Source organism: Triturus cristatus, chromosome 1_1 (genome assembly GCF_964204655.1).
Source record: "Triturus cristatus chromosome 1_1, aTriCri1.1, whole genome shotgun sequence".
NCBI lineage: Eukaryota > Metazoa > Chordata > Amphibia > Caudata > Salamandridae > Triturus > Triturus cristatus.
This window is the reverse complement of record NC_140579.1, coordinates 623,566,019-623,592,615: the sequence shown is the minus strand read 5'-3', so window position 1 is coordinate 623,592,615 and position 26,597 is coordinate 623,566,019.

The window sequence follows — 26,597 nt, the reverse complement described above, 5'->3', positions numbered from 1 at the left end:
ATCATGCATAGTATTCACAACCGAGTGGGGTTTGAGGTTGCACTCAGTAATGCAAATACATTCAGCATCACTAAGGCTGGTTGCCCTTGCTGGAGTGTAGTCAGTCACCCAGGTTACACATGTTCCTGGTCTGAAAAAGCTGTTTGGACATGTGCTGTTTTCAGAATCTGAAAAGTGGATTCAAAATGTGTCAGACTGTAAAAGTACTTATCACTTGTCAAAAAAAGAGTAGTAAGTGTGCTTTCAAATTGGCATAGAAATTTCGTTTTCTGACTAATATCAAACCATGACTCTGTGTGCAAAGAGGAATTATAGACAGAGATTTATTGCGTATTACTCTGGTAATTTTACATTTGCATTAGTAAGAAAGGGACAGCTATTTTTCTGCAGAAGCAGACTCTTAGCACACACCCAGCTGCTTATCCTGTAGAATCATGCATAGTATTCACAACCGAGTGGGGTTTGAGGTTGCACTCAGTAATGCAAATACATTCAGCATCACTAAGGCTGGTTGCCCTTGCTGGAGTGTAGTCATTCACCCAGGTTACACATGTTCCTGGTCTGAAAAAGCTGTTTGGACATGTGCTGTTTTCAGAATCTGAAAAGTGGATTGAAAATGTGTCAGACTGTAAAAGTACTTATCACTTGTCAAAAAAAGAGTAGTAAGTGTGCTTTCAAATTGGCAAAGAAATTTCGTTTTCTGACTAATATCAAACCATGACTCTGTGTGCAAAGAGGAATTATAGACAGAGATTTATTGCGTATTACTTTGGTAATTTTACATTTGCATTAGTAAGAAAGGGACAGCTATTTTTCTGCAGAAGCAGACACTTAGCACACACCCAGCTGCTTATCCTGTAGAATCATGCATAGTATTCACAACCGAGTGGGGTTTGAGGTTGCAGTGAGTAATGCAAAAACATTCAGCATCACTAAGACTGGTTGCCCTTGCTGGAGTGTAGTCAGTCACCCAGGTTACACATGTTCCTGGTCTGAAAAAGCTGTTTGGACATGTGCTGGTTTCAGAATCTGAAAAGTGGATTCAAAATGTGTCAGACTGTAAAAGTACTTATCACTTGTCAAAAAAAGAGTAGTAAGTGTGCTTTCAAATTGGCAAAGAAATTTCGTTTTCTGACTAATATCAAACCATGACTCTGTGTGCAAAGAGGAATTATAGACAGAGATTTATTGCGTATTACTCTGGTAATTTTACATTTGCATTAGTAAGAAAGGGACAGCTATTTTTCTGCAGAAGCAGACTCTTAGCACACACCCAGCTGCTTATCCTGTAGAATCATGCATAGTATTCACAACCGAGTGGGGTTTGAGGTTGCACTCAGTAATGCAAATACATTCAGCATCACTAAGGCTGGTTGCCCTTGCTGGAGTGTAGTCATTCACCCAGGTTACACATGTTCCTGGTCTGAAAAAGCTGTTTGGACATGTGCTGTTTTCAGAATCTGAAAAGTGGATTCAAAATGTGTCAGACTGTAAAAGTACTTATCACTTGTCAAAAAAAGAGTAGTAAGTGTGCTTTCAAATTGGCAAAGAAATGTAGTTTTCTGACTGATATCAAACCATGACTCTGTGTGCAAAGAGGAATTATAGACAGAGATTTATTGCGTATTACTCTGGTAATTTTACATTTGCATTAGTAGGAAAAGGGCAGCTATTTTTCTGCAGAAGCAGACTCTTAGCACACACCCAGGTGCTTATCTTGTAGAATCATGCATAGTATTCACAACCGAGTGGGGTTTGAGGTTGCAGTCAGTAATGCAAATACATTCAGCATCACTAAGGCTGGTTGCCCTTGCTGGAGTGTAGTCATTCACCCAGGTTACACATGTTCCTGGTCTGAAAAAGCTGTTTGGACATGTGCTGTTTTCAGAATCTGAAAAGTGGATTGAAAATGTGTCAGACTGTAAAAGTACTTATCACTTGTCAAAAAAAGAGTAGTAAGTGTGCTTTCAAATTGGCAAAGAAATTTCGTTTTCTGACTAATATCAAACCATGACTCTGTGTGCAAAGAGGAATTATAGACAGAGATTTATTGCGTATCACTCTGGTAATTTTACATTTGGATTAGTAGGAAAAGGGCAGCTATTTTTCTGCAGAAGCAGACTCTTAGCACACACCCAGGTGCTTATCTTGTAGAATCATGCATAGTATTCACAACCGAGTGGGGTTTGAGGTTGCAGTCAGTAATGCAAATACATTCAGCATCACTAAGGCTGGTTGCCCTTGCTGGAGTGTAGTCATTCACCCAGGTTACAGATGTTCCTGGTCTCAAAAAGCTGTTTGGACATGTGCTGTTTTCAGAATCTGAAAAGTGGATTGAAAATGTGTCAGACTGTAAAAGTACTTATCACTTGTCAAAAAAAGAGTAGTAAGTGTGCTTTCAAATTGGCAAAGACATTTCGTTTTCTGACTAATATCAAACCATGACTCTGTGTGCAAAGAGGAATTATAGACAGAGATTTATTGCGTATTACTCTGGTAATTTTACATTTGCATTAGTAGGAAAGGGGCAGCTATTTTTCTGCAGAAGCAGACTCTTAGCACACACCCAGGTGCTTACCCTGTAGAATCATGCAAAGTATTCACAACCGAGTGGGGTTTGAGGTTGCAGTCAGTAATGCAAATACATTCAGCATCACTAAGGCTGGTTGCCCTTGCTGGAGTGTAGTCATTCACCCAGGTTACACATGTTCCTGGTCTGAAAAAGCTGTTTGGACATGTGCTGTTTTCAGAATCTGAAAAGTGGATTGAAAATGTGTCAGACTGTAAAAGTACTTATCACTTGTCAAAAAAAGTATAGTAAGTGTGCTTTCAAATTGGCAAAGAAATTTCGTTTTCTGACTAATATCAAACCATGACTCTGTGTGCAAAGAGGAATTATAGACAGAGATTTATTGCGTATTACTCTGGTAATTTTACATTTGCATTAGTAGGAAAAGGGCAGCTATTTTTCTGCAGAAGCAGACTCTTAGCACACACGCAGGTGCTTACCCTGTAGAATCATGCATAGTATTCACAACCGAGTGGGGATTGAGGTTGCAGTGAGTAATGCAAAAACATTCAGCATCACTAAGGCTGGTTGCCCTTGCTGGAGTGTAGTCAGTCACCCAGGTTACACATGTTGCTGGTCTGAAAAAGCAGTTTGGACATGTGCTGTTTTCAGAATCTGAAAAGTGGATTCAAAATGTGTCAGACTGTAAAAGTACTTATCACTTGTCAAAAAAAGAGTAGTAAGTGTGCTTTCAAATTGGCAAAGAAATTTCGTTTTCTGACTAATATCAAACCATGACTCTGTGTGCAAAGAGAAATTATAGACAGAGATTTATTGCGTATTACTCTGGTAATTTTACATTTGCATTAGTAAGAAAGGGACAGCTATTTTTCTGCAGAAGCAGACACTTAGCACACACCCAGCTGCTTATCCTGTAGAATCATGCATAGTATTCACAACCGAGTGGGGTTTGAGGTTGCAGTGAGTAATGCAAAAACATTCAGCATCACTAAGGCTGGTTGCCCTTGCTGGAGTGTAGTCAGTTACCCAGGTTACACATGTTCCTGGTCTGAAAAAGCTGTTTGGACATGTGCTGGTTTCAGAATCTGAAAAGTGGATTCAAAATGTGTCAGACTGTAAAAGTACTTATCACTTGTCAAAAAAAGAGTAGTAAGTGTGCTTTCAAATTGGCAAAGAAATTTCGTTTTCTGACTAATATCCAACCATGACTCTGTGTGCAAAGAGGAATTACAGACAGAGATTTATTGCGTATTACTCTGGTAATTTTACATTTACATTAGTAAGAAAGGGACAGCTATTTTTCTGCAGAAGCAGACTCTTAGCACACACCCAGCTGCTTATCCTGTAGAATCATGCATAGTATTCACAACCGAGTGGGGTTTGAGGTTGCACTCAGTAATGCAAATACATTCAGCATCACTAAGGCTGGTTGCCCTTGCTGGAGTGTAGTCATTCACCCAGGTTACACATGTTCCTGGTCTGAAAAAGCTGTTTGGACGTGTGCTGTTTTCAGAATCTGAAAAGTGGATTCAAAATGTGTCAGACTGTAAAAGTACTTATCACTTGTCAAAAAAAGAGTAGTAAGTGTGCTTTCAAATTGGCAAAGAAATTTCGTTTTCTGACTAATATCAAACCATGACTCTGTGTGCAAAGAGGAATTATAGACAGAGATTTATTGCGTATTACTCTGGTAATTTTACATTTGCATTAGTAGGAAAGGGGCAGCTATTTTTCTGCAGAAGTTAGATGAATTGAATAGGGCGCTGTTCCGTGGATCGGTATCAGATGTAGAGAAGGTTACTGATGAAATTCAGTTTTGTTACTTTGGTCCAGAACAAGAGAGTGCAGGTAATGACACAGTTATCGAGGAAGATGTGGAAGAGAATGTAGAACCCTCTGTAAGTAAGAAATTTGATGATCAAATGACAAAATTTGCAATCATCTCTAAAGAAAGACCAAATATTACTTGTATTTGTTGCCGCAGAACTCATTATAAAAAACAAACCAGGAATGTTGATCTCTACAGAAAAAGTGAAAATTAAGATAATTATAAGTGGAAGGATTTTGCCACATATATATTTCTTGAAAATTGTTTTGATTTGGGTGAAGATCAGCGTATTTGTAAATACTGTTATAATAAGTTAGAAGAAAATAGAATGCCGACCAGAGCTGTACATAATAATTTAGAATTGGATGCTATTCCTGCTTAACTTTCTGAATTAAATACATATGAGTCTATACTTATTCAATGTGTTCATCCGTTCCAGACCATAGTACGTATGGAGCCCAAAACTGGTAAATTACCTCCTTCAGATTTACTGAGAGGTTTAAAAGGTAGAGTGGTGTATTTGCCCTTGGATTTGAAAAAAAATATGGAAACTATTGATGCAGATACTTTGGAAACTGAACCATTAGTTATTCTGGTTAATGGTGTACCTACAAAGAATAAGAAGATTTGGCAGGAGCTGGTAGATGTACGGAAAGTACAAAGAGCAGATTTGCATTTGAAAAGGAATAACAAATGGTATGAATCAATTTATATAGAAGAAGAAGAAGAAGATTTACAAGAAGACACAGAAACACCAACTGGACAAATTGAAAAAGTGGACAAGTCAAAGGAAGAAGAAATTTATGAACATTTTAGCATACATCCTCTTCATTCAAAAGAAGTTATGGGAGACACTATTGATCTGTTTCAGATGAAGAAAGCAAAAGGAACTCCCGTGAGTGTATGGGAGGAGAGCTTGGAAGCTCGATGTTTTCCCCAGCTGTTTCCTACAGGAAAAGGAGGACGATACGATGAACGTCCAGAACAGATTCCAGCTTCTGAGTATCGGACTACAAGACTATATGCAGAAGATCCAAGATTTCGACAAAGTATTCCTTATTTGTTCCATCTTTTATTTGAAAGCGACTTGTCTGCATTGTCTTATGCAGTAAATCACATTTTAAAAAGTGGAGTACATTTACAAAATGTGTCTGCTAAGGATTTTATGGAGAAAGTGCAGCTCCGAGATGATCATTTGGAAACACAACTGATCAATCTGATGGCTTGTCAGCGTGGGACAAATGAATATTGGTACCGACGCCATGGTGAATTAAAATGCATGTTACGGAATTTAGGAACACCAACATGGTTCCTTACCCTAAGCTGTGCTGAGTACGCTTGGGATGATTTACTGGATTTTCTACGAGAGGCAAATTCAAACATTAAAAACATCGAATACAAGACAGCAGGAGAACTGTGCTCATTGGATCCGGTTAATGTTTTCAGATATTTCAATCATAGATTTGAGGCTATGATGTCCTTCATCTGCAATAAAAAAAATCCACCTCTTGGAGAAGTTGTGGATTTCTTTTGGAGAAAAGAGTACCAGGCAAGAGGTGCTCCTCATATTCATATGCTGTTGTGGATAAAGGATGCCCCAAAGTTTGGAACAGATACTGATGAAGCAGTGTTATCTTTTATTGAAGAATATGCAACATGTGCTATACCAAAAAGCACAGAAGAGAAAAAGTTAAAAGAGCAAGTTTTACGTTTCCAAAGTCATCGGTGTGGAAAATACTGTCGACGGAAGTACAAGACAAAAGATAAATTCTACACTAAATGTCGATTTGGATTTCCTAGACCTGTTCTTTCAAAAGGAAGAGTAAACAGTTTTATGTCAGCTGTGAGACATACTATTACAAGAAAATCACCTAAGAATACCTACAACCTAAAAAGAAAAGAAGAATCAAAAAATATAAATGACTACAACCCAGTCATTTTATCCATGTGGAATGCTAACATGGATATACAGTATGTAGCTGACAATTCCATTGCTGTTGCTCGATATGTAACGTCTTACATTACGAAATCAGAAAAAACTGAATTGAAAGAAATGTGGGAAGAGATTTCTCACGAGAAGACTGTCAGTAAGAAGCTGTACAGTTTCAGTTTAAAGATGTTATCGCATCGAGAAATTGGATCCTACGAATGTTCAGATAGGTTATCTTCTGCAAGTCTCTACTCAAAATCAAGAAGAATAATTTGGGCAAGTTTAGGCCTTGCAGCAATGAGAAATCGGGTACTGAAATCTGTTGGAGAAATTGAATATTTGGCCGAGAATGACCCAGAAAGTACAGATATTTTGAAATCAAACATGTTGGACACATATTACCCAAAGAGAAGTGTTCATCTAGAGAACATGTGTCTCTATGAAGTGCTGCAGAACTACGTTTATTCACGGAAAGCCGCAGAAGACATCAACAATGGAAAATATAAAGTCATTGGTGAGGAAGGATGTTTGGTGAAGCAAACAAAAGGAAGTTTGATAAATCACCGGAAGCTGAGCTGCGACACTACTGACAAAAAGGAATTTTACTACTTGGCTCTTTTACAGCTGTTTAAACCATGGCGTTCAGAGGACGAACTACTGGGAGAATTTCAAAGCTATGAAGATTCCTTTAATGCTTGCAAAGACAGCATAGAATGCAGTACTTTCACAAATTATGTGCAAATGTTAAATGAAGAAATTGAACAGGAAACTACAATTGCAGCTGAAGTAGCTAGAGACCGTTCTCAAGACAGCCAAAGTTCTGGAACACTCAGTCAAGATCCCCTAGGACAACCAATCGTTGAAAATGAAGCTGCAATAGCAATGACTGAAGTGGAAACGGCTATGAATCAAGCTCAAGAAGAATTTATAGACTTACCAAATTTGGAAAGACAACTGAATGAAGAGCAGCAACAAATTTATGAAGAGATCAGAAACAAAATTGATCACGGATTACTACATGAAAAAAAAGAGTGCTCATGCACATCATTTCAACCAATCAGGATGTATGTAAGCGGACAAGCTGGAACTGGAAAAAGTTTCTTAATCAAAGTCATCAGAAGCTACCTACAGCAAAAAACAGATTCAACTTTGTCTTGTGTGGTTACTGCTCCAACTGGGTTAGCAGCATATAACATAAAAGGAATCACCTTACATCGTTTGCTAATGTTACCAGTGGAGCATGCGAACAAAATACAATACCACAAGCTAACTGGAGAAGCATGCTTGGAAGTTTCAAGAGTATTGAAGAAGATGCAAGTTCTCATTATTGATGAGGTGAGCATGGTATCAAACTTAATGCTTGCCTTTGTGCATTTAAGAATGCAGCAAATTCTAAGGACAGACTATGACGTGTTATTTGGTGGAAAACATGTCATAGTTTTTGGGGATCTTCTACAGCTTACTCCAGTTAAAGGACAACCAGTGTTTAATACTGTGACACATGAAGACACAAAGAAGTCATTGGGAAGCATTGGTAATGCAAATATTTGGTCCTTCTTTGAGTACAAGGAACTTACTACTAATATGAGGCAAGCAAACGATGAAGAATATGGAAGTATTCTGAAAGATATCAGAATTGGACTACTCACTGAAGCTGGCACGAAAGCATTACAGAGTCGGTTGCTACATAATTTATTCCCAAAGGAAGAAATAGTTGCAGAAAAAATATACAAGAACATTGCAGAAAAGAAAAGTGTCATCTGCTTAATGCCAACTCTACGTGAATGCTCAATATTCAATGAGGAACTTTTGAAATTGGAAAAGGAAGAGATTAGGAAATTGGAAGCAGTGGACAAAATTCAGCATGAAAGAATTACTATTACATTAACAGGCAAACTGAAAAATAAATTGGATTCACTAGAGAAGAACATTTCCAAAACAGCTGGATTAGAAAAAAATCTATATGTTTGCATGAACTGTAGAGTATTTTTAAGGAGAAATTTGGATGTTGAAAAAGGTTTAGTGAATGGAGCTATGGGAAGAGTTGTGGGTTTTATTAATTTCCAGAAAAAAGATGGAATTGAATGTTTAAAAATAAAATTTGATCAGATAGAAGAAGTTATAGACATTTGTCGTTGTACAGTTCGTTTCATGCTTGTGAAAGACTTATATGTACGTAGGAAACAGTTTCCGTTTTCTCTAGCATATGATGTAACTATTCACAAGTCTCAAGGATTGACTGTAGATTGTGCTTTTGTAAACATTGGTTCAACTGTGTTCAAAGAAGGTATGGCTTATGTTGCTTTGTCACGAGTGAAAACATTATCTGGTTTATTTATGATAGACTTTGATGACTCAAAAGTTAGTGCTGATGCAAATTGTGTAAAGGAGTATAATAGATTAAGAACAACCTATGCTCCTCATTTAGGTCAGTCTCCTGTGTTGGAAAAACGTGTTGTTTCTCGAAAAAGTAGAATTGAGAATATCTATAATGAGGATGTAGAGAGGAGAAAAAAAAAGAGGAGTGATGTAATTGCAAGCAAAAAGAAAAAGGAAAATGTTGAAGAGGTTGTAGGTTGTCATTTTGAAAATAGCTCTGGTGTCAACTGCTACGCTAATGTAGTGCTGAATGTTGTATTTTATCTGGAAAGATTGCAAGAACAGATAATAGTAAATCAGAGAAAAAGATTCTGTTCTGAGTTGAGTCTCCTTTTTGAAAAGCTGAGTAATGATAAAACTAAAATAGAAAGTGCTACTGAAATTAGAAAACTTTTAGATGTATGTTCAGGACGAACACAGTTTTCTCAAAATGTACAGCAAGACGCACAGGAATTCTTGATGTATTTTCTTCAGGTACTGGAAGAAGAAGGGGTACACATTGAAAATATGTTTGGTCTCTCTTATAAATGGGAACATAGTTGTGAAAACTGTTTCCATACATGTGGCTCTAATGTTGATTCTGAAAGGTTTATTTATTTAACATTGCCAGAGAGTAAAACAGTCACTTTTGCTAAATTAGTTAAAGATGCTAATCATAGCATGGAATGCAGTGAGTGTAAATCAGACATGTTTTCAACGTTAATTTTAAAGGAATACGGACAGTATGTAATTTTAATGATGCAACGATGTAGAGCTGATGGTTCAAAATTGGATACTTTAATAAAGAAGTTTATAGGACAGCAATTATCAATTTCAGGAAAAACTTTTGTAACAGTTGCAATAATTTTCCATGAAGGACCTACTGTAACTTCAGGACATTACACAGTTTATCTTAAATGTGAAAAAGGCTGGACACTGTGTAATGATTCCCAATTGATTTTCAAGCAACGTTTGCCTTTTGATTTAGCAAATTCCTATCTAATCTTCCTGAAACCTAAATTTTAGAGAGAATTGGCAAGATCTGTACAAAACAATTTTACAATTTTATTGGATTACCATTGGAATTTTCAAATAAAAAGATTTTTCAAATTACCATTTGGCCTAAAGGAAAGGTAACCAATTATATTGTGGACTTATTTAATTACTAATTAATCTTTTGGAAACCAAAATTGTAGAGAAAATCGGTAACATCTGTACAATTTAAATTTTGGAATTTTATTGGATTACCATTGCAAATTTAATCAAAAAAGAATTTTAAAATTACCATTTGGCCTAAAGGAAAGGTAACCAATTATATTGTGGACTTATTTATTTATTAATTCATCTTTTGGAAACCAAAATTGTAGAGAAAATCGGTAACATCTGTACAATTTAAATTTTGGAATTTTATTGGATTACCATTGCAAATTTAATCAAAAAAGAATTTTAAAATTACCATTTGGCCTAAAGGAAAGGTAACCAGATGTATTGTGGAGTTATTTGAGGTGTATTATTTTTGTGATTATGCTTCTGTAACAAAATTGTCAGACGGTATTTTAAAGAAAAAGTTTTTGTTATTAGATGATATTTTTTTTGAATATTTTGCATTTCTATAATGTTATGTTTAAGTGAAAAGAGATTCTGGGCTTTTTTAAAACAATCTTTGAGATTGTTATTTTTTTTTTGCCCGCTGTTAAGTGATGAATGCAATTGCTTTCACAATTAATAGTGAAATGCAATATATTCTGAAAACAGCAAAAAAATGGCAAAAAATTGTTTTTGGAAAATATGTAAATACGTGTACTGTATGATATAATGTTTTATTAACTATTAATACTTTTTTCTTTTTTTCAGATTGAGAAAGAAAATTTACGGAAAAAAAAACATTTTTACAAGCAATTTCAATCAAATATAAATTGATAATTAAATTGTTGGGTGGGTCAGGTAAGTCAGAAATTAGATGGTCCCTTTCTTCCACTTCTCCTTATACAGATTTTCAGTATTTCTGAGCTGCCGAAGATGGACTCGGCTGAACTGCTGTGGATGTGCTTGGTCGACTTACTGAAGGGTTTCCTCCAGTATGTCAAGCATGTGTCCTAGGGTGTACATCCTCAAGGTGTCGTAACATAGTGTCATTCCCGAAGGAATACTTCTTGTTAGGATTACCTCTTGAAAGTACACGCTGGCACAGCTTGCAAGTCACTAGTGCAGCATTCACTTTTTTCTCACCCTCAGGAAAAGTGAAATACTCCCATATAAAAGAGCTCTTCTGTTTCCTCCTTCTCTGCCTGATGGTGGTGCTGCTAGCCTCACTCTCAGAAGTGGAGTGCTGGTCTGCCATCGTATCCCAAAGACAACTCAGCTCCTTCTCCTAAGGGATCACAAGCAGAAATGAGGGGAATGGGTGTGGTGTAGGAGAGTTCTAGAACTGAAACTACTTTAAACCAATCAAAAGTTTTGTTTCTTGATCACATGACCCACCGTGCGCGTACGTTACGCTTACGGAGCGCTTACGGTGCGCTTACGGAGCGCTTACGGTAAAAGTACGCATGCGCGTATAAAAGACACGCGCACGTGCGCATGCGCATAACAAGCACGCCGCAACACTTCCGCGTAACGTGCGCGTGTAGCGTATGCACTTACGCGCCACGTACGCAGTACGCACGGCTACGTAAATTGCATAACCATACGTCAAAAGAGTAAAAATATTACGCACATTACGCAAACCGTACGCTTACCGTAAGCTTACCGTACGCGCGCGTAAAAAAAAAAATTTAAAAAAAAATTGGAAAAAAAGAATCACTATGTTATAGTAATATATCTTTCCTGTTTGGTAAAAAAAAAATGAGAAAAAATAATATATTGCAGAATTTTTAAAAATTAAGCATAGTGTTTTTAGAGAATATAAAGTAAAAAAAAAAAATGTAAAAAACCTTGCAAATTAAAAAAAAAAAATCACACGTTTAAAATAAGAATTTGTATTAAAAAAACCATACAAAATCACTGAAAAAAAACATGGGTTTCACACACGTTATAGGTAAGAATTAGCATTTAAAAAACCATACAAATTCACTGAAAAAACCATGGGTTTCACACACGTTATAGTTAGGAATTAGCATTTAAAAAACCTTGCAAATTCAGTGAAAAAACCATGGCTTTCACACACGTTATAGTTAGGAATTAGCATTTAAAAAACCTTGCAAATTCAGTGAAAAAACCATAGGTTTCACACACGTTATAGTTAGCTGGACATTTTACTCGTAAAAAACCAATGAAATTCCCCCGTTATAGTTAGTTAAGCTAACTATAACTCGCGCACCCGCAATCCACTGCTGATGACGTCACATATTACATCACTCATGACATGGTCAGTGACATCACTCATGACATCACTGATGACATCTCAAATGACATCACTGATGACATCACTGATGAAGTCATCCATGAGAAAAATTACCACATCTTCTTACACCATAATATAACCTTTGATACACCGAGTAAAAATTTAACAGTTCCATTCTCAAAACCATATATACTGCAATAACAATCATTACATACCCACTTATTAACTCTTTGGTCTTCATATACCTCCACTTGCTCACCTGTAAAGTCACTCATACTTACAGTCACCCCATACAAAACTATAATATACATTTCAACACTTATATAGATACTCACACACTAACAAGTATCCATAGAGCTACTGTTACACCAACTCAGTCATGCAAATAATCACACTCCCATTTTCTCACCTATGCAGTAAAACACACTCAAGTTCACTTACTCATAAAAATAGTATCACATTCTCACACTCTTATAGAATCATTGATACAAGCACACACTCATCCATACAGTCACTTTCACAATCATACACTCTCATATCTACTCACTTATATACTCTTACACGCAGATATACTGACTTTCACATATGTAGTTAGTCACAAATGTACTACTGAAATATATATTCAATCCCTAACACACCCATACATACACTCGCTTAACCATACAGTCCATCACAGATGCACTCCTAAAACCATTCACCCATAGAATCACAACTCACACATCTATGCATAGAGTGACACACACCCTACCCACACAAACACTCACGAACCCATACTGATACTCAGACAACCAATCAATTACCCATATAGAGACTCATATAGCTGTTCACAAAACCATGCAGCCACTTATACATCAACATACAGATACATACACACATTTACACAGTTTAGTCGCTAGTCTGCAGTAAGATACATTTAATGACTTACTTAAAGAATAATGTTATGCACCACAGAAAATCATCCATTTACACACTTGCACACCCACTCCTTCTTCAACAGGCCTTTCTCTATATATATTAAACATATTAAAATTGTTAAGAAACAGATACTCAATGGATGATGTCATCAGTGATGTCATCAGTGATGTCATTTGAGATGTCATCAGTGATGTCATGAGTGATGTCACTGACCATGTCATGAGTAATGTAATATGTGACGTCATCAGCAGTGGATTGCGGGTGCGCGAGTTATAGTTAGCTTAACTAACTATAACGGGGGAATTTCATTGGTTTTTTACAAGTAAAATGTCCAACTAACTATAACGTGTGTGAAACCTATGGTTTTTTCACTGAATTTGCAAGGTTTTTTAAATGCTAATTCCTAACTATAACGTGTGTGAAACCCATGGTTTTTTCACTGAATATATATATACGATCCTTCCTGCTGCCATCAGAAGAAGGCACGCACTCGAGGATTGAAGGTAAATGACATTCTTTATTTTCTCGGGTGTCCCTCGACCCTACAACTGAAGAGAAAGGCTGCTTTGGTAGCTGAAACCTTTCTCAATCTGGCCTGCGCCATACACATGTGAGCTTAAATAACCCTTTCCCCACTGTTAGACATGGTAAACATACAAATGAGGCGTTCCGTAGTGCTTCAGACACATGAAGTGAATAATTCACAACTTGGCACTCAAATAGTGTGGCTATTTAGATGAAAAATCGCCAAAAACATAATTAAGCAAACAGCAAAATTATAAAATACATTTGACTGCGTGGGACGTAATCAGTCCACATTACCAGTGAATATGAAAGAGCACATGAAAGACCAAATTGCCTGCCAAAGGGTTGGGCATATACTATTAAAAACTCAAAAATGTGTATGAAAGGACTCCTAAGTTGGAGCTGACCCCTTCAGTGAATGTAACCTCAAAAAACATGTGTTAAAACATATAGTAAAACCATGCTGCTGATATATAATTAGACCAATTAAGAGGAGACAGTATTTCATTTGGGATAAAATCTGAAAATGACATACCAATAAGGCTTACTGTCTTATTAATGCATTGCAGAGGGGAGCGATATACTGAAGCGCCCAATAAATAGTGTGCCACAAGATACTATACATACTCACTCAACAGGTAGGGGCAGTCTAATTTTAAGCTTAATGAACAACATGCAAGAGGCTGAAAAACACAAATTGTGTAATCTTACCGACAAAATTGTCGGCCTGCATGTTAACATTCATAACACGACCGGGACTACTAGTCCCATAATAACCCATGTTAAGTTATGAAAGTTATGTAAGTCTCGGCCTGAAAAAAGTCCAATATGAGGCATAACCTACTGCAAATTAACATAAACCTTATGTACAGGGCAATTTTATCATAGAAATAACTCAGAAGCCGAATGCTAAACCGCATTTCATCAGGAAACATCATTGTCTCATTAAGTTCCTTATGCCGGTAATTGGCAAGCAATCATAGCGGGAAAAACGGTAACTCACAACTCTGACGTTTTCAGGGGAAATACCAAAATGTCTCAATGTCCCACTCTGGAAAGCAGCAGACAAAATAGCATCTGTGAAGGTCACAAGTACAGAGTCGAAGGAGGCCAGTAAACAATCAAATGAACATGCACACCAAACCTCACCACTTCCGGATAGGCTTTCACGATGCCTAGTCACCAGCGAGACGCCAGTTTGCCGAGCCAATCGTTTCTAGACAAGGAAAATGCAGACCTCATGCTGGCAGTTAGCACTTTCTCCTGAATGCTCGTTACACGCCTAATTAACAGTGCAGGGTCTGCCTAGACCCCTGCACTGTTAATCACAGCGTGATGCAAGCCCTCTCAAACACCTGCAGTGTGGGGACATTCAAAGGGGCGCCACTGGACTTTAGCAGCGTCTCTGCAAAAGTCGACTTCAGAGGCTCAGTGCAACTACGAGATCTGGAAGCAGAGCGTCATCTGGAGGAGATACCGAAGCTGAGCCTCCCGTGCCATTAATCAGGGTACCGGTACTCTCCCTGACTAAAGAAAAGTGCCGGTACTGACGGGTAGAAAATTTGGAAGTGCCGGTACTCAGTACCGGTGAGTACCGGCCCATTTAAATCACTGCCTTAGACGCAGTCGCGGCTTGCAATACTTGCGGGGGGCGGGGGGGGAAAGCGCTGGTTGCTGGGGTTAAAAGAAGGAAAAAAAACTTACCTTACCTGGTCCCGCGCCACCTCTGCTCCTAGGCCGGGCCGGCGTTTGGCGTTTTTCTTCTCCTGAACAGGAACACGCATGCCCCCCTCCCATCACATAACCCAATCACAATGCTGTAACGGCAGCGTTGTGATTGGTACGGACAGCACCCAGGTGGGCGCCCGTAGGGAGGCCATTTACTCTATGTAGCCTGCATGCAGCCAACATAGAGAAAATGTAGAGTGCGTATGACCAGAGGACCAACCAAACAGTCAGGGCCCACAATAGTGGGCAAGCCACTCCTCCCCGAACTACCTGCCCGCCCCCAACCAGGCATACCCTTCCACCCGCCTCCAACCAGGCATACCCTGCATTCTGCTTTCTCGCAGTGCGAGAAGCAGAAACATAAAATGATATTTAAAATATCATGTGTGTGGTACCCTTTTGGGATAAGGTATTCGACTTCATATCTAAACTTTTGCCATGCTCCCTTAATAGGGAACTATCTACACTGACATTCAGGTTCCTCAGAGTAGAGCCACTGAATGAAAAAGATGGGGCGCTTTTGGACCTACTCCTAACGGCAGCAGTTAAGATCATTCTAAACAACTGAAAAGACACGCGAAAAGCATCCTTTAAATGTTGGCTGAACTGGGTCACTAACCTAAGGGGGGCTGACAACGTTGCTCTTCAGAGCTCACCATGGAAACCCCCCATTAGGCACATGTGGGACAGCCTTGATTTTTTCTTTAACTCGCACAAGCCGCCATGATTCACAACAGAGGATTGACAGACTAATCCCCTTCATGGAATGTTCTCACACGTGTTCGCTGTACTTCGCTAATAAAGAAGTACTGTCAAAACACTATAGATCATAAGATGCATACCAATACCTATGTTCTATATTCTGAGCTATGGAATTCTCTGTATTCCCCCTTGCTGAATCTGTGCAGTACATTTCTAGTCATTGATAGCTACCAAGGTGGCTTTAACAACCCTAGGCTAACCATCACTTGTATATGTAAGAATGTCATACTGCCACCTTAAGCTGAATAATCAATGTACTTGTACTTATTGTCCTTTCTGTTTATTCTCATATGTTTATTTTCATATGTCCTTTCATTTGTAGTATTGTATGTTTTGCTTTATTTGAAAACAACCAATAAAAATATTTTTGAAATAAAAAAAATAAAATACCATTTTATATTTCTGCTTCTCGCACTGCGAGAAGGCAGTGGGACGACGCTCCTCTGCCCTAATGGAGGAGCCACCCTTGTAGTCGCACAGTCTGTGGTGGAGCAGGTTGAGCAATTGAGTGCGGTCACACATACAGTCTGTGGTTGAGCACTCGCCTGAGGTCAAGTAAGCCTGTGGGGGAGCAAGTTGGGCACTCGCCTGGGGCACGTACAGTCTATGGTGGAGCAAGTTGAGCACTCGCCAGCGGTCACAAATATAGTCCGTGGCTGAGCAGGTTCACACTCCTCTGAGGTCACAGGATCAGTCTGTGGCCGAACAGGTTGAATACTCGCCTAAAGTCACGCACACGGATGTATGACGGAAACACACATGCCATTACCACACAAAGCCTTTACCAAGCAATTGACTTTATACCTTTACCATGCATTGCCTTTACTATGCATACCTTTGCAACAAAAATGTAAATATGTATTAGATAAGCGAAACACCCTCACATATATATATATGTGTGTATGTATGTATATATTAAATGCATGTACGCAATACACCATGCGTAGGCTAAGATGCAATACAGTATGATGTTTGTCCAATGAATTCTGCCGTATTTTCAATAGCTTACATATGGACCCATTAGGGTGTTATTTGTGTTAGAATAAGCACATTAGCTAGGCAAGGCAGAAATATTGACATGGGCTCCAAAGCATAGTGGTATTTTGCCTCTTATGTAAAAATATTCTTTTCGAAAACATTTTTGATTCGTTAATATTTGGCATATTTGCACATCTGAATGCAGCTTTGATTAGCCTATTTACACAATATATCATTGCAGTGAAACTGCATATTGGTTTACATATTTGTGGCAACACATGAGATTTTATCTCCAAAGATATGTTTTTACCAGGTTTTATGCTATTTGCGTATTTGCACATTTTATGCTCTGTTCACTTGTCTATTTTGCATATTGGTTATCAAAAGGAGAGAGAGGGAAAATTAAGTAAGGAGCACGCTATCATCGGGGTCCGGTTCCAAAGGGCAGAAGCAGGTCCTGAGCGGGTGCCAGGCAGCGAAGGCGGTGTGCCGTTTGTGCCACCACCCCCCTTCCGAGATCCATGGTGTGATAAAAGATTACACCGCTTGTGCAATCTGGTTTCTCTAATTAGAGCAACCGTTTTTATGATTGCATTTTTTCTCACTTTATTTTTCACTTTCACGTCCTCTGGTTAGGATGGGCCTTAGCGCGCTCATACCGCCGAGGTACAGATCTTTGGTCCTGAAGAATGCCTGGTAAATAGCACCACATAGGCAGAAACATGTTGACCTTACACAATGGGGCATGACTGAAAAATCTATCCAGTTTTCGCACCCCACACTCGGCCTCTCCTGGTGGGGCCCAATGATGAAGCATGTCACCAACTAGGTTGGTGAGTGAGGGCTTTTAAAAGAATCTAGTAAAATTCTTCATGCCTTCTCTTCTCGTAAGAAGGCACACTCTTTCGTTGTTTTCACTATTTTGCATATTGGTCATAAGACATTTCAGCATTTGGTATTGTATGGATATGAGGAAATAAGAAAAATATATATTTTTTCTATGTCTATTTTGCACGTGGCATTGCACTGTCACTTTAAATTTGTGGTTTCCTGTCACAACGTCATGTGATCAAGGCCTCCCGAAGGTCGAAACGCGTCATGGCGGTGGTGCGTGGTGTTTGGATACAATAAAGAACCCTGCACTAAACTCTTGGGTCCGTGTTCGTTTTTCCAGGATTAATTTGGGTCACAGACGGAGTCTTTTGCATGTATGTATGTATATATATATATATTTGTGATTGATTGCGTGCAGAACAAAAAGAGAGGAGGTGATCGCGTAAGAGCTTTACGCCAGTTGGAGACTAAATACATTCTGAATCTCGATACCAAACACCCAGGGGGTCTCAACCAAACTGAAGATTTATATACTTACCTTTAGCATTTGATGTGATGAGACTTAGAGGAAATGTTGATAATAGCTGAAATTAATAGTAATTCAATACAGAAAATCAGTGGGTAAAAAGAGAAAAGAAAAAATAATCCCTGTATATAGTAATCATTGGACTATGGTGCTGCAAAATTATAAGTTCTATATGTAGTTTTTCACTGTGTTGTTAGCACATTTTATTCATAATCTATACTTCGGTTTTGTTTTTAACATAAGCACATTGCACTTTGCAATAGAAAATTCGTTTGCACTTCTTTGAACAGTGGATAAGTTGTACCAGAACGATGTACACCAAAGAATATAAGAGCTATAGCTGGCAACATCTGTTTAATTTAACAAGTGTATATGCCAAGGTATTCAAACCTGGACTCAATAGCGTGTGTCGTCAACAATTGTATGTTTGTACAAAGCTAGGGCAGCTATATAATAATTTTTTAGGTACAACAACAATACCATAAGTCATATGTACTGCATTTGTAAATTTAAGGGAAACAAATCGAAAGTTTTTTTAAAGAAAAATTTATTTAAACATATATTTCTTCTAAACTTGAAGTGCCCGTCACTAATTTGACGAATATGTTGTCTATGTCTATGGTTTTTAACACGTGATGTTCAAATGCACAGGTCACTTTAAAAACAAAAAATGTAACAAAAAAGTATTTAAGCAATCACGCACCGAATAGCGCGTCATGTGATCAAGATCCATAAAGGATCGAAACGCGTCAGGCGAATGAGAGAGTGTAAGGGAGCGGTATAATAAAAAAACATTGCACTCATCTGTGGTCCGTCCTCCATTGGTGTACAACACTGGGAGAAGAAACGGCGTATGGATTTCCACTTATATATATATATATATATTTATATTTATATATATATATATATATATATATATATATATATATATTATCTACTGGCGGTCGCCAGTAGATAGTTATAGTTAGGATCGTGTTTCCATAGGAAATCCGCAACATTCTATTTGGAATAACTTTGGCGCCGATTGACGAATCCTCACGAAATTTTCAAAATAGGTGGGGCGCTCCGCTCCGCTCCTTCCCTGAAAGTCTCGGGGGGATTCGTCAAGCGGGGGCTGAGAAAAAGGGGGGGTCCCAAAACGCGTTTTCCCCATGCATTTTTCCATAGGACCTTTAGTCCAAGCTACAGCCCGAACGGCTGAACAGAATTACTTGAAATTTGGCAGAGAGGTAGTCCTCAGGTCAGGGATGTGCCTTTTGCAGGTCTGGTGTAAATCTGTTCAGTATTTCCTGAGAAAATAGCATTTTAAAGCATATATATATCTATAAGCGCGCACCATGCGCGTTCGGTAAAACTTACCGTACGCGCACGCTGCCGTGCGCGAGCGCGATTCTGATTGGTTGTTAGATCTTTGTAAACATTCGAATCGGTCGAAACCAGGAAGTGTCGGCTGCCATTTTGTCTCTCGCAGTCTGAGGGGGTGAAAAACAAAGGTGGAGAACGTGAAAAGGGGGCAGGGTGGACAGTTCCTGACCCCCTAGCCTTTGTCAGGGGGTCCCAGAAGGACCCCCAAGGGCCAAAATTTCCTTTAATTTTTTTGCGAAAAATCGCGGAGTACTCGTAGCGTGCGCGTACGGTAGAAACGGAAAAATTCAGCGAACTGCGTAACGTGGGCGCGCGGTGCGCAAAGCGCACCGTGCGCGTACGGTACGCGCATGGTGAAAAACCTTAAAAAAAAAATAATACATAACTTAGCATTTAAAAAACCGTACAAATTCACTGAAAAAACCATAGGTTTCACACATGTTATAGTTAGGAATTAGCATTTAAAAAACCTTGCAAATTCACTTAAAAAACCATAGGTTTCACACATGTTATAGTTAGCTGGACATTTCACTCGTGAAAAACCATTGAAATTCCCCCGTTATAGTTAGTGCAGGCAACTATAACTCACGCGACCGCAATCCTCTGCTGATGATGTCAAATATTACATCACTGATGACATATGTGTCTTTCTGAAAAAAAAATATTTGTAATATATGTATAGCTAAAAATTAATGGAAGAAGACATGAGTAAATAAGTGTCTAAATACAGTGATGTAATATCTGACGTCATCAGCAGAGGATTGCGGTCGCGTGAGTTATAGTTGCCTGCACTAACTATAACGGGGGAATTTCAATGGTTTTTCACGAGTGAAATGTCCAGCTAACTATAACATGTGTGAAACCTATGGTTTTTTAAGTGAATATATATATATATATATATGTATATATATATATATATAAATAAATATTACCTACTGGCGGTTGCCAGTAGGTACTTATAGTTAGGACCTAGTTTCCATAGGAAAAGCATTTTTCTTTTCCCAAACACCTTGGTGCCGGTTGATGAATTTTCGCAAAATTTACAAAACTAGTGGGGCGCTCCAGTCAGCTCCTGTCTTGAAAGTTTGGGGGTGATTCGACAAGCGGGGGCCGAGAAAAAAGGGGGTCCCAAAACGCATTTTCCCCATGTTAATTTCCATAGGAAACTTTAGACAAAGCTACAACACGAACTGCTGAACGGAATTACGCCAAATTTGTCAAAAAGGCAGCCCTTGGTTCACAAAGAGCCCTTTTTAGGTCTCGCCTGACCCAGCGCATGCGCTGGACTGGCGAGACTTTTTGAGAGGGCTCCAAAAAGTGCTACCAGGCCAGCCTAGAGCCACAGTGCTTGACGCGATTACTTTCATTTTCACGGCCGCTTTGATGTTTGATCGTGATCACTTTCGTGGCCGCACGGCCGCTTGTTCCGTTTGTTGTTCCTGTTAGTTTTCTCCATTCTTCCTCCATTTGTGGTCTCTGATGGCTTGCTCCCATTCTCCCTCCCTCCGTTCGTTATCTGTTGGCTTGTTTCCGTTGCTTTTTAATGCTAATGTTCATATATTTTATATTGCCTCCGTCATTGTTTTTTCATAATGTTTCGGTCGTTTGTAGTTTAGTAATGTCTTGGTTGCTCCTTTCTTGATGCTTTAGTCCCTTGTAGCTTGATAACTTGTTTACTTGGTCCTGTGAAGTGACTTGGACTCTGCTTGCTGCTTCAAATGCTCTGGTCATATATTTCTTCATAATGTTGCAATGTTGTTTCATGTTTGTAACAGTTTAGTAGGTGGCTCTTCATAATATCTGTATACTTTTGGCTAACTTAGCATCTTAGTCTCTTTTTACTTGCTGCGCGACGTCCTCGGCCGGTTTGCGAAGTTTGAATAGCGTTAAGCTATTATACCTCAGTCGCATCTTACAACGTTAAACTTTGGCCCTTGTTATTTCTTTCCACCTCATTTGCCTGTTGCTCTATTACACCACTGTCACTTATTCCTCCATTTCACTTAGACACTTAGCAGTTTTCTTTTGTGTGGCTTATCTTTATTTATTTATTTATTTATTTATTTAGTAGTCTTATAACGCGCATAGCTGCCCCAGCAATGGGGCGTCCCAGCGCGATCAGAGACGCAAGAGAGAAGCTAGGCAGGTAGGCATTATGCCATTTGGGGGTAGAGCCAGGTCTTAATTGCTTTACGAAAGGTCAGATGAGTCTGGATTTCTCGAATTGACAGCGGGAGTTGGTTCCAGAGGGTCGCCTCAAGGCAGCGGAATGATCGCCCCCCGGCTTTTGCTCTTGCAACCCGAGGGACAATTGCCAGCATCTGATTGGCCGATCTAAGAAGTCGCTGAGGCAGATACGGTTGCAGCAGCTTGGCCAAGCCCAGAGGGGCTTGTTGGGTAAGAATTTTATGAGCGACACAGAGGGTTTTAAATTGAATTCGTCGCTCAACCGGCAACCAATGTAGTTTTGGTAGAATATGGGCAACTGATGCCGATCTCGGGAGTGCAACCAGGAGCCGAGCTGCGGCATTCTGAGTCCGCTGCAGGCGCCGGATGCAAGATTTATTCGCCCCAAGATACAAAGAGTTTCCATAGTCTAATCTGGATAGTATTGTTGCTTGGATGATGGTCTGACGAACTTTGGGGGGAAAGAAGCCTAATATCGGCTTCAGGCCGTGCAATAAACCAAAACAGGTCCCGGCCACAACTTTAGCTTGGGTATCAAACGTCAGCCTACTATCAATCCAGAACCCCAGATTTTTAACTGCCTCTTTGGGTACCGGGGCAGGCTTGAGATTGTCTGGCCAGCATTGGTTGTCCCACATGTCCCGGTCTTTTCCCAGCAGCAACACCTCCGACTTACTGGAGTTTAATTGCAGGTAGTTTTTGGCCATCCAGTCTGCTACCTCTAGCAGATCATTCTTGAACCTGCCTAGATTGGCATTGTTCTTCTTAGAGTAGGCGATCACCAATTGGGTGTCATCAGCGTATGACACCATTGACAATCCCCTGCTACGCGCCACCTGAGCCAGAGGTTGCATATATATATTGAACAGGAGGGGGCTCAAAATAGAACCCTGGGGTACTCCCTGTTGTAAAGCATACCTCTGGGATTGAAAAGGTGGCATCCAGATCTGGAAGGTTCTTCCTGTAAGAAAAGCTCGGCACCAATCTAACGCAAGATCCCTCACCCCGATGTCATGCAAACGTTTCAGCAGGATTTCATGGGAGACCGTATCGAAGGCGGCACTTAGATCGAGAAGAACTAAGGCCGCCGAATCCCCAACATCCAGGATCCCTCTAATTTCCTCCGTTACTGCCAGCAAGGCAGATTCCGTGCCATGACGGGCTCTAAAGCCATTCTTTCTTCGTTATACTTAATACTTCGTTATACTATCTTTCTTCGTTATACTTAAGTGATTTGTTACTTAAGTATATTTCACTGGCATGTTACTTTATTACACCCAAGTCTCTTTTTTAGTTGATTGAATCTAGGTAAGGTATTGCTTAATATCACATAGGTTGCTCTACTGGTACTCCTGATGTAGGATGGCGGCTTGTCATAAAGAATACCTCGAGGTAATGTGCAGGGTGGCGAGCGCATGGGGCTCAATGGTAAAGCGAGTGTGTTGGATTGCCCTCCTTTTTCCAGACAAATGGAGCTCTATGATGCTTATCTCATGTGATTTCTTTGGTTCAATGGAGGGGTAAGGGAATGTAATATATTAGGAGATTTATATATATGGAAGCTCTTCATTACATTTGCGGAGGCTAAGGAAACATTTGGTGTAACCCCTAGTCAGTCATTACAGTACTCTTGGATAGTACAAAAACTAGAGAAATGTGATAGACTTCCCAAATGTTCCCATTGCCACAGAGACACTGCAGGTGATCCTAACCACCAGAGAAGACAAATGCCAAGTTTCGAGGTTTTATAAAGCCTTGAAGGCAGACCGAAAAAGAGCCCTGATGACTGCTAGGAAGGCATGGAAAGTGGACATACAGGATAAAATATTAGACAAACTGGAATAAAGCGTGTTTTAGTGCAGGACATCTCCAGTAATGCACGTTTCATACTGACTCATTTTAATTTCCTGCATCGGACATATTTGACACCGGCTCTATAGAAGTTTTCCAGATTGGTGCTTTGATGAGTGTCCCAAATGTAAAGCACAAAAAGCATTGTTCTTCCATATGACATGGTCCTGCACAGAATTGATTGATTACTGGGCACAGTTACAAGAACTGGGGCAGATAGCATGAGCATAATGGTTGAGAGGTCACATTTTCAATACATAGCCAACAATGCAAAACAACAACACCGTATACATTTGTAAATAAAGTCCTTGCAAGCACACATAGGAACATACGCTTGATTTCATCAAAAAAGTTCAGTCAAAGTGCCTTTATTCTGTTTTCTTCATCGAAGAGCTTCTATCGGTTTTGTCTGACCTCATCGCCAATACTTCCCCAAGGCTTAAATTATTTAGTTACCCACTGATGATTCCATTCTCAAAATTAGGGTGGAGTTCCAAAGTCATATTAACATTTTTCTCTGAAAGACACCAATCACGGACTACATAAGAGTAATAGGTAAAAGTACCAATAAGTATTTCTTAAAGGGTTCTTTCCCTATCTTATGGAAACTTTTCGTATTTTCAATCAAAGGGATATGAAGTGAGCCACGAAGTGTTGCTGATCTTTGTATCAACCAGCAGTTGCCAAATTGAAATCCCATCAGTGTCCTGACGGATATTCATGCATAGCATCAGCCATGGGGTTCAAGCAAAATTTGGCTCCAGTGGTGAATTATATCAGTTAAACTAACAGCATATTAAAACAAATTAATAAGTGTTTTTTTTTTTTTTAATTAAGGTTCTTTCTAATTGTACTTTAGTCCGAAAATAAAAATAACTAATGGGCACTAATTTCCTAAAATGAAGGTTGTATGTTCACTTTATAATGCACTCACAACCCTCATGAACAGCCAATACTTGACAGAGTGTAGAAGTGACAAACACAGTAGCACATTATTGCAAGTACTTTTTGTGAACTCCACTCTTCAATGATAACTGCAGGTGTCATTTTTTACGTGTGGCCTTTGGAAGTTTTTTCTTGCCAGACTTTTATGTTTTTTAATCATACATTGTTTACATACATAAAAAGGCTTTAGGTTAGCAAGCTTAATCCATTGGTCTTTTAAATTGTCATTCATATTTTGCTCTCGCCTGCCATAGTATCTAGCATGGGGCAATGGGCCAGCCCACTTTACCCTTGAGTTTCCTCTTCCTTCACTCTGAATAACTGCAAAAAAGCCTATGCACAGTGCTCACATCCTTTCTGTTCAGTAACAAAGCTGGTTTAAAGAGTGTTTTTTCATTTTGTTTTATAGTAGCCTTAAACATTTTGCCCGCATTTTCACTACCCAGTTAAATGGTGATTTATTCTCATTTTTAGGTCTCGCCTGAGACAGAGCTTGCATTGTCACTTGTGAGACATTTTGTTTAGCTTACAGCTCGTCCTTTGCATACAAGTGGTTGACTTTGTCACTCTCATTTCCTTGCTTTTGTTTGGTTAGTGCATGCCGGCTTTACTTCCACTTTGTAGTTTTGCACCTCCAGTGGAGCATGGCCCTAGAACTGCTTCCTTTCTAAGTGAGTATCCTTCCGCAGCTTGTGCTTCCATAGCAGGCTATGTTTTTTCTTTTTGTGCAGTTATGCAAAGGTGTCCACAGACCAGCGAATAACCGACAGAGAAGTATATAGCCCTCACCGTGTAGTCATCCCTGCGAACAACCTGCACAGACGTACACAACCCTATGAAAAACCTGCACTGGCCAACCGAGCCCTATGAACTGCATGCTTTGACTTACGCAGCCCTGCAAAAACACAGCATAAAAGTATACAACAATCCCTACGGAGAGCTGAAAAGACTACACAGTCCGACCAGTAAGCTGCAGACGTACACCTCTCTCGCCATGAAACCATCCACGCGAACAGCCAGCAGAGTGGGGTGCACATGCTCCTCACCTTGCAAACAACGATTAGGCTGCTCCCATCCTTTACAGACAGCCTGACAGTGAAGAAAACAGGGCTATGTTATTTATTTGAATTAGCCCAGTTTTTATCTCCGGCACTATCATCATCCTATAGTGAAAGATGTCACTGTGATGTACAGAAAATCCCACCCCTGTACCCTCCATGATTACATGTCCTGGGCAGAGTGGATGGTTCGGGGTTTCAGTGCACATACTGGCTGCTAGGTCCTGCTCTTAGTAGAGCCAAAACTCTGGATAGTTCGGCGTTTCAGTGTGCATCCTGGCTGCTAGGTCCTGCTCTTCGGAGAGCCAAAATTCTGTTTTACATGGAGGACGCTCTGGATTACAGATTTTTCCAGGCAGTGGTGACAAAAGCTGCGCCCCCATCCACTAGTAGCCATAGTACACAGCTGCCCTGCTCTGAATGTGGGGTGTAGCTACAGCACGCCTGAGCCAGTGATGTAGTCCTCGCTCCGTTTATACCATCTTTGGAAAAAAGCATTCGCCAAGCCAATAGGTCTTGTATTGGCAAGAGTTACTGGCTGTGGCTGCTGTGCAGCATGACTGAAAGTAAAGGCCAAACAAGCATTGGCATAGCCAATGGGTCTCGCCTTTGGGACCTTATAAGTGTTTAGCCATGCAACAGTTGATGATCTTGCACCAAGGATATTGTGCTGCATAACTAAATACTTATAAGGTTCCCAATGCGAGACCTATTGGCTATGCCAATGCTTGTTGTTAAATGGTGTAAATCCATTCAGTAGTTCCTGAGAAATCCCAAAAATAAAAAGTTTTGATATCTGGGTGGAGCCTAACCACACAAGCATGAGCTTGCCTCTGATTGGCTGCCAACACTTCAAACCAAGAAAAAGGGAGAAAAAAAGTGAAAAATGAAGAAAAGGGGGCAGGGTAGAAACACCCTGACCCCCTATGCCTGC